This window comes from Akebia trifoliata, chromosome 3 (genome assembly GCF_017979445.1).
Source record: "Akebia trifoliata isolate Shusen 1 chromosome 3, ASM1797944v1, whole genome shotgun sequence".
Classification (NCBI taxonomy): domain Eukaryota; kingdom Viridiplantae; phylum Streptophyta; class Magnoliopsida; order Ranunculales; family Lardizabalaceae; genus Akebia; species Akebia trifoliata.
In genome coordinates this window covers 27,830,964-27,841,168 of record NC_141377.1, presented here as the reverse complement: position 1 = coordinate 27,841,168, position 10,205 = coordinate 27,830,964, and the positions used below count along the sequence as shown (strand labels likewise).

Here is a 10,205-nt window from a genome sequence, read left to right as displayed (position 1 = left end):
TAAAAAAGGGTCAAAAATAAATAACGCATGTAGTATGACTTACATACTATGGTGGAGCTCATCAAGAGTTCGTCAACTTCAACGCCATACAGATCTAAGTCTAGTCACACTGTGAGCTCCTAACCTGAACTTCCCAATCCAATTGCTTACCAAAGCACTTGATTAGAGTTCACATCAGATTTTTTTAGGCTTTATGATTCTACAAGTCTATGAATCATAATCGGTTCCTATGAATCTTATCTCGACAATATTTGAGGTGACAAGAACACAATTATCAAGCTCACAATCATTGTGCCTTGTAAAATTGGTTCAACCCTTAAGGTTTAATTTTCTAAATAATACTTTCCTGTTCGTAGTCTATGAACCAGGGTGATCATTATGTGAGTAAATGACCTTAACCTGATGACAAATAACAATTCCATATTAAAAAACATAATAAAAATGTGTGGGCACAAGATAATCCAAAAAGAATGCAATATAATAATGATTTAATCAAATTAAAGGAATAAATATCTGTATAAAAAAAGAAAATATCCAATAATGTTAATAAAACAAAAATTTATTACAATCATAGATCAACACCTACGAAGTCCTAAACTCCTAACATGAGTATGATAAATGTCTCGGGAAATAGGTTTAGTCAGAGGATCTGCTACCATCTGACCTAAAGAAGTATGTGATAAGACTACCTCCTTCTGTGCAACCATATCTCGAATGTAGTGGTAGCGAATGTCATTGTGCTTCGATTTGCCATAGTATTTAGGATCATTTGCATATGCTAGTGCTGCCATGCTATCACAATACAATGATACAGGATATGAGGCACTATGCACTACTATATTGAGTCCAATAAGGAACATTCTCAACCACACAGCTTCTTGAACCGCAGCACTACATGCAATGTATTCTGATTCCATCATGGATAATGTAACACAAGACTATTTCTTGCTGGACTAAGAAACAACACCACCTCCAAATAAGAATGCATAACCTGATGTGGATCTACGATCATCTAAATTACTAGCCAATCTGTATCACTATAGCCTTGTAATCACAAATCTTCTTCCTGGTAATATAGTGAATAATCTGCAATCCCACGCAAGTATCGAAAAATTCTCTTTACTGCCTTCCAATGAGTAGTTCCTGGATTACTTTGATAACGACTGGCCAATCCTACTGCAAAGCAAATATCCTATCGAGAACACATCAAAACATACATCAGACTTCCAATTGCATTTTCATAGGATACTCGTGTCATCTTTTCTTTATCTGCATCCGTCATAGGGTAAATACTAAGATGTAAGGAATGTCCTTTCTGGATTGGAGTGTCTATGGGTTTACAATTTTACATACAGAAATGCTCGAGTACTCTACTAATTTAAGTCTACTTAGACAAACAAAGAAGTATCTTAGAGCGATCACGAGTAATCTTAATTCCAAGTACAAAATTTACTTCACTCATATTATTGATTTCAAAATTTGAGGATAACCACTTCTAAGTGATGACAATCAGCTCCATATCATTTCCAGTCATCAACATACAAAGACAATATTAAAAAACTTTTTTCACTCCGTTTAACGTATACACAATGGTCATCTTCCATCATCGTAAACCCATTAGTAGTAATGGCTTGATGAAATCAAAAATATCATTGCTTGGATGATTGCTTCAAACCATAGATGAACTTTTTAAACTTGCAGACTTTGCACTCATGTTCTTCTATTTTGAAACCTACAAGTTGATCTATGTAGATCTCCTCATCCAAATCTCCATTGAGAAATACCGTCTTAACGTCCATCTAAAAGAGTTTTAGGTCTAAATATACGACAATGGCTAAAATGAGGCAAACGGATGTGAATCTCACTAATGGTAAAAAAGTCTCATCATAGTCAATACCCTCTATTTGGGTATATCCTTTCGTAATCAAACGGACTTTATACTTATCAATAGTCCCATCAGATTTTCGCTTGACTTTTATAATCAATTTATTCCAACAATCTTGTGTCTAGGCAGAAGATCAACAAGTTCCCAAACTTGATTCTTCATCATAGAACTAATTTCATCTTGCATAGCAGTAATTCATTCTTTAGAAGCAGATACTAACAATGCCTCCTAGTAATTCCTAGGTTCATCATCATTAAGTAGGGCAGACATGAATGAGTCCCCTTCAATCTCAAATCGATGACGGGGTATTATTCCATGTTTACTCATACGTAGCTCAAGATCATCATCAGTAACATCTAGTGGTATACTTCCACTATCCTCGACAATCATTAGATCATCAGAAAGTTTATTTACCCCACCCTCATCGAGATTAGGTGAAGGTTCTTCTTCTGATTCCGAAGTTGGTTATATCAACTCATAAAACTCATGTGATATCTGAATTTTCTTTTTTGCTTGGGAAATCATTCTCAATGAAATCCACATCTTGCTACCCAATCTCTACCATTCCACCATTGTTTCATTCATAAATAAACACAAAACCCTTAGAATGCTTAGAATATCTTATAAACGTGTATTTCTTAGCTCTCATATCTAACTTCCCTACCTAATGGGAGGGAATATGAACAAAACTAGATGATCCCTATTGACGTAGATGAACCAGATCGGGTTTTCTACCTATCCATAACTTATAAGGGGTGGATGTAACAGATTTTGAGGGTACCCTATTGAGGATGTAGGCTGTAGTCAAAAGAGTATCGTCATACGTGGAGTCTCAATAAGCATAAATTATTGCTGGAAATCCCAGCCATACAATTAAAAGATATAAAACACATATGTCAATAAGTCAAACGAATACACATCAAAACATGATGTAATTTGATGTAGTTAACTTAAGAAAAGTTGTAATTTTCTCCATGAAATGAAGAAAAGTTCTTTCATCTCTTATCTTCCCTCTCTTGCAATGACATTAGGCTAAGTTCCCCTCCATTGGAGAGTGGAAAAGCCTAGAGCAAGTTCTTGTGTTATTTTTAATTTCATGCATTTCTTTTATTTAAAATGCTTATGAATTCTCTTTAAGTTTCTTGCACCTATTATTCTTAATATAGATACTTTATGCTTAGATTAGATCAAGATAAAGTATGCTTAAACTAGATAATTGGTAGTAGGAAGTTTTCAAAGAATTCTATTTTGTTATGTTCCCTTATTTCATTTCATTTGCAAAACTTTCTGATCTAAGGAGCTAACACCAAGCCCTTACGATTGAGTTATAAAAAGGCTTGAAACTAAGAATTGCTCATCAACATGTTCTAGGTAGATCCACCTCTAATGGTGTTTTAATTTCATAAGTTTACTTGCTTTTAATTTTATTTACTTTAGTCTCTTTTCTAGTAATTTTACATTTCTTATAAGTTCAAAAATACAAAGAAAAACAGTTTTAATTCCTTTTAGTTAATTTGAATTTTATCTTCTTAGCTTAACTCTATTCCTCCTTTCTCTTGGGTTCGATCCCCTACTTGCCCCACAAATAAGGTAAACGTAAGATTATTATTAACTCCGGTGAGAAAAACAACGATAGTCTCATCAGAATTTTGGCGCCGCTGCCGGGAAAAGGTAAAGGTAGTAGTGGTAAGTTTTGATTTAAAATTTATTTATTTATTTTTTTTCATTTTTATTTTATTTTCTTTTTTCTTTTGGTTTCTTTCTATAAGTTCAAGTGTTCTTGAGATTTTAAGAGAGAAGAAAGAAGAAAAAAACATTGAAAAAAAAGAAAAAAGTCATTCTCGTTTTCTTTTTCACCCTTGACAGCAGAACTTAAACTGACTGTAACTTTCTACTCCGATCTCCGATTATCTATTAGTGTATATCGATTTGGGGTAGAACAAAATTTTTTATAAAATGTAACAAAGTCAGCAAGATTGCGGTAAGTCAGATTCTGTTTTTGAGTCCATTTACTATCATTTCTGCTAATATTTCTGTTTTGCTTCTTGTAGGTGAACATTTTTTTTTCTTCTTTTCTTTCAATTTCCTTTAATCTTTAGTTAGGTTTATTTTTCTGTTTTAGAAACTCTTGTATAGGATTTCTTGTAATTTTTATTAATTATCCAAGAAGGCTTGGATTGTAATAGACTAAGGAAGGACGACGGGTGGATAATACCGTCACGGCTCCTTAGGTTCGCACACCAAAATTGGAGTTGGTGGCCTAAGTCGACTCAAACCGTCTTCACCCCGTCTAGCACAGGAGGTAATCCCGAAACACCCACGCCTATCTTTGCTAGTGGGTTACTCCTTGTCTTTGTATGTTATTTTTCCAATTTGCACACTTGGAATAGTTAATTAGGTAGTAAATAGCACCCCTCTCCTAGGGATGGCATGATAAGATAAGGATTGGAAGTCATTACCAATTCCTTGCTCTAATTAGGATAATCAATTCACTAGTCATCCAATTAAATTAATTAAAATCAATTAGACTTGACTATAGGACCCACGAGCTCAATAGGAGAAATTTCGCTTTAAGTTGTGCCAATTGCGCTTCTTGGTCATTTTTGTATCTAGTAAGATCTTGCCCTTTGAGGGGATAGACTCAGTCTATTCAAGAAAGGAAGGTATTTAAGCGTGCACTTGCTTATGCATTATGCGCCTCCTCCGATCTGGAGATCCGAATGATTCAAACTTGACTTCATAGAACCAGTTGGAAGGCTAGTTGCGCTATTTCTACCCAGTTAGGAGCTGTCTAGCTTTAGGCAACCTATTAGGTCCAGTCTTTTCTTTTCGTGATTGTTTGATCGACTGTGTGATTTGTATGCTTGGTAGACGTTCACAAAATAACGTGTTAGAACCATTTGATCCTGAGATCGAACGTACCATCAGTAGGATACGCAAGACACCATCAGTAGTTATGATGGTGATCGAGAGCGAACTCTCAATGAGCTCTTCGCTCCAGCTTCCGCATCTCCTCCCACATGCATTTTTTTAACCGTTGAACAATGCACCTCAGTTTGAAATTAGGGCTGCCACCATCAATATGCTCCCTAAGTTCCACGGTTTAGAGCGTGAACAACCTTACACCCATCTTAATCGATTCTTGACTATATGTCAAACTTTTAGAAATCAGAATCTAGATGAGGAGAGTATCAAGCTTATTCTGTTCCCGTTATCCTTGGAAGACCATGCAGCTGCGTGGTTGAACTCCCTAACACCCAATTCCATATCTACCTGAGATGTTCTATCAAAAAAATTTATGGCCAAATTCTACCCCGTGACCAAAACTGAGAAAATGAAGGACTCTATTTGAAATTTTAGAGCCCGTCCTGATGATGAATTTTCCCAAACTTGGGAAAGATTCAATGATTTATTGGTCAAGTGCCCACACCATGGCATTGACAAACACACAGTTGGTGCAAAGTTTTTATAGAGGATTAACAATGAATCAACGTACCTTAGTCGAGTCAATGCATAAGGGTCAGTTCATGAACCAGACTCCCAACCAAGCGTACGATTTCCTCGTAGAGTTAGCTGAGAGTGCTCAAAACTGGAGTACTAACCAAGAAGAATTTGATAGAGACGATCCGGTTAGGAAGACAGGCATGTATGAGATGAAGGCAGACCCTGATCTCAAAAATGTCATGTGTAGTCTAGTGAGTGGGATGAATAATCTCACGAAGAAGTTAGATGCCTTTACCATCTCAGCATCCAAACCTCACCTAGACCCTCGTACAATTTCGCAAGTGACTGTCGAACCGAGTTCTTTGTGTGTCATATGCGACGGCAATGACCATTTGGTCGAGTGTTGTCCCACCTTGCCTCAAATCAAAGCTGAACAAGCAAATGCGATTAATGGCTATAGTGTTTTTAAGAAGCCAACTCCAAACTCTTTTAGCCAAACGTATCACCCAGATAATAGGTTTCATCCTAATTTCTCATACAGACAGAACGAACCTATTCAATCTAGTGGTCCGTCAGGTTACAATAGGAGTTTTCCTAGGCAATCTGGTTCTTCCACAAACCAAGCCATTGTTCCTCAAGTCCCTTATCAAACCCAACAATCTATCGATTGCAGAGCCATCATACCAGATCCCATGACCAATTACCAGCAGCCTGCCCAACAACAGTCGTCTTTAGAATCTATGATTGCCGAGTTGATGAGGCAGCAACAGCAGTTCATCCAAACTCAACAGCAAACCCATCAAAATCAAACTCAGATTAACCAGGTCACTGCGCAATCCATAGCTAAGATGGAAGTTCAGTTGGGGCAGTTAGCTCTTTCCTTCTTGAGTGGAAGAGAGAAAGGTCAATTTTCTAGTCAGACTATCCCTAACCCTAGAGGTCAACCTTTGATTCCAAACGGATCAAAAGGTCAATACGAAGTAGGAAGCCATTCTGGAGCTCCACAAGACTCAGTCCAGGCTATCCACACCTTGCGTTCGGGAAAGAAGTGGACAACAAGGTCCAACCTATTGACACGGGAGAAAAGGTCTTAGAAAAGGACAAAGTTCAAAAAGAAGCCATAGAGTCTCCAACAGAGAAGAAGAAAGATTTGGAAAATCCTCCTATCATTTTGCCAATTCCAAAAGCTCCATTTCCCCATCGCCTTAGAGATTCTAAAAAAGGTAAGCAGTTTGAGGGTGTCTTAGAAGTCTTCCAAAATGTGCATATCAATATCCCATTCCTAGATGCCATTAAGCAGATACCTTCTTATGCGAAATTCTTAAGGATTTGACCACAGCTAAAAGGAAAACACCATTTCCTCGGGAAGCTATTATGGCAGCCCAAGCTTCGTCACTCATCCAACAAACGATTGCACCAAATTTAAGGATCCTGGATGTCCGACAATTTCTATTCATATTGGAAATCAAGTGGTCGAAAAATGTCTCTTAGACTTAGGGGCCAGTGTGAACCTTTTACCATATTCGGTTTATAAACAATAGGTTTGGGGGTTTTGAAACCCACAGATATCACGTTGAGTCTAGCCGATAGGTCCATAAAAATTCAAAGGGTATAGTTGAGGACGTGATAGTTAAAGTCAAAGATTTCTATTTTCCTGTTGACTTTGTTGTCTTAGACACAGAGCCAGTCATCAATTCGAACAGTCATATTCCTATCATCTTAGGACGTCCATTCTTAGCCACGTCTGACGCAGTCATTCGTTGTAGAAACGGAATTATGACTTTAGCATTTGGGGATATAAAAGTGAAACTGAACGTCTTCCACAATTTCCAAGGAATTGATGTAGATGATGGTATGGAGGAAGTGAACATGATAGATACGCTATTCAATCAAACGTATCAAGAATTAGGGTACTCTGATCCCCTAAAGAAATGTTTGGCTCACTTTGGCCTTGACTTGGACGTAGAAGAGTCTATAAGCGAAGTCAATGCTTTGCTTGAATCCGTTCCACTCTTAGATTCTGTGCGGTGGCACGCAAAAGCTGAAAGTCTTCCTGTACGCACATCCAATCTTGTTCCTTCTCATGTCGAGCCTCCAAAATTGGAACTCAAGTCTCTTCCATAGACCTTGAGATATGCATTTCTTGGCAAGAATCAAACCTTGCCTGTGATCATTTCCTCTCACCTCAATGAAGTCCAAGAGGGAAAGTTGTTAGGAGTATTAAAGGAACATCAAGAAGCTATTGGTTGGAGCATAGCTGACATCAAGGAATTAGTCCATCTGTGGTGATGCACCACATTCGTTTAGAGGATTTTGCTAAACCTTCCTTAGAACCTCAGAGACGACTAAATCCTGTCATGAAAGACGTGGTTCGGATGGAAGTGATGAAATTGCTAGATGCGGGTATTATCTATCCTATCTCTGACTGTCGTTGGGTGAGTCCTATACAAGTAGTTCCTAAAAAATCTGGTATCACTGTGGTAGTGAACCAAGACAATGAATTAATCCCCACTCGAGTCCAAAATGGATGGAGAGTGTGTATCGATTATAGGAAACTCAACTCGATGACTCCTAAGGATCATTTCCCCTTACCTTTCATTGATCAAATGTTAGAGCGTCTAGCAGGACATTCTTATTATTGCTTCTTAGATGGTTATTCCGGGTACAACCAGATACCTGTTGCTCCAATCGATCAAGAGAAAACAACGTTCACCTGTCCCTTTGGAACTTTCGCGTATCGTCGCATGCCTTTTGGATTATGCAATGCACCCGCTACTTTTCAACGGTGCATGATGAGTATATTTTCCGACATGCTAGAAAGATATCTCGAAGTGTTCATGGACGATTTTTCAATTTTCGGACCAAGTTTTGAGGAATGTCTCCATCACTTGACTTTGGTCCTTCAACGTTGCAAAGAGGTCAATCTAGTCCTCAATTGGGAAAAATGCCATTTCATGGTAACATCGGGGATTGTGCTAGGGCACATTGTTTCTGCTAAAGGGATTGAGGTAGATAAGGCAAAGGTAGGTCTAATTGAAAAATTACCACCTCCTAGAACGGTCAAAGAAATTAGGTCATTCCTAGGCCATGCGGGTTTTTATCGTAGATTCATTAAAGATTTCGAAAAATCTCGAAGCCTTTATGTGAGCTATTGGGAAAGGATGTTCCTTTCGACTTTTCAGAGTCATGTCTCTCTGCGTTCAACAAGCTCAAGTCCGAGTTTCGGCACCCATTATTCAACCTCCAAACTGGAGCATTCCATTCGAAGTTATGTGCGACGCTTCAGATTATGCAATAGGCGCTGTTTTTGGTCAGCGAATTGAAAAAAACCTCATGTTATCCAATATGCTAGTAAACCCCTTAACGATGCTCAGCTTAACTACTCTACAACGGAGAAGGAAATGCTAGCAGTGGTCTATGCCGTTGAAAAATTCCGCCCCTACCTTATAGGATCTAAAGTTGTGATCTACACAGACCACGCAGCATTGAAGTACCTTCTATCAAAGAAAGATGCTAAAGCAAGATTAATCCGTTGGATTCTACTTCTACAAGAGTTTGATCTCGAGATCCGAGACAAAAAAGGGGCAGAAAATGTCGTAGCTGATCACTTGTCTAGGATAGTTAACAAGCAAGCATCCGAGGAATCCTTACCCATCTCTGAATCCTTTCCCGATGAGCAACTTATGCAAATCTCTCAAGCCAATGCTCCATGGTATGCGGACATTGTCAACTACCTAGTTACAGGTCAATTCCCAGTCAAAATGACTAGTCAAGAGAAACTTCGTCTTCTGTCAAAAACAAAATGGTATTTCTGGGATGAACCATACTTATTTAAGTATTGTCCCGATCAAATCATTAGACGTTGTATTTCAACCTATGAGCAAGTCAGTATCCTAGAGTTTTGCCATAATCATGCCTGCGGAGGGCACTTCAGTGGTAAGAAGACCGCCATGAAAATCTTACAATGCGGTTTTTTCTGGCCTAGTATTTTTCGTGATGCCCACGAGTTTAACGAATCTTGTGATAGATGTCAGAGATTAGGAAAAATCTCTAAGAGAAATGAAATGCCTCAAAATCCTATCCTGATCATCGAAATTTTTGACGTGTGGGGTATAGACTTCATGGGACCCTTTCCTATCTCCCAAGGTTACCAATACATCCTACTTGCCGTTGACTATGTGTCAAAATGGGTCGAAGCTGTGGCATGTAGAACTAACGATCACAAAGTTGTGATAAAATTCATCAAGGAGACGATTTTTTCAAGATTTGGTACTCCACGAGCTATCATAAGTGATGGTGGCTCGCATTTTTGCAACAAGATATTTGCTGCGCGTTGATGAAGAAATACCTCATAACGCATAAGGTTGCCACACCTTACCACCCACAAACAAGTGGGCAAGTAGAGATTTCTAATAGGAAAATAAAGACTATCTTAGAAAAAAGTCAATCCTTCAAGGAAAGATTGGTCTTTGAGATTGAGTGATTCACTCTGGGCTTATAGGACTGCATTCAAGACACCCATAGGGATGTCTCCTTACAGGTTAGTTTTTGGCAAGGCCTGTCATCTCCCTGTAGAACTAGAACATCGTGCATATTGGGCGATCAAGCGCCTCAACTTTAATTTTGATAAAGCCGTGAGAAGCGAAAGTTACAACTAGACGAGTTAAAAGAGATTAGAAATGACTCGTATGATTGTGCCAAAAGGTACAAAGAGCGTACCAAATTCTTTCACGATAGGCACATTCTTAGGAGGAATTTCATTCCTAATCAAAGAGTTTTATTGTATGATAATAGACTCCACCTTTTTCCAGGAAAACTTAAGTCTCGATGGACTGGCCCATATATTATCCAAACAGTCTATCCCCATGGTGCTGTT

The 10,205-nt window shown here is 38.3% G+C and overlaps 1 pseudogene; it reads right to left on the bottom strand.

The window, feature by feature from the left end:
- Positions 1 to 357: 357 nt before the first annotated feature.
- LOC147406264 (homeobox-leucine zipper protein ROC2 pseudogene) overlaps positions 358 to 10,205 on the bottom strand; it is a 36,757-nt pseudogene continuing 26,909 nt past the window's right edge.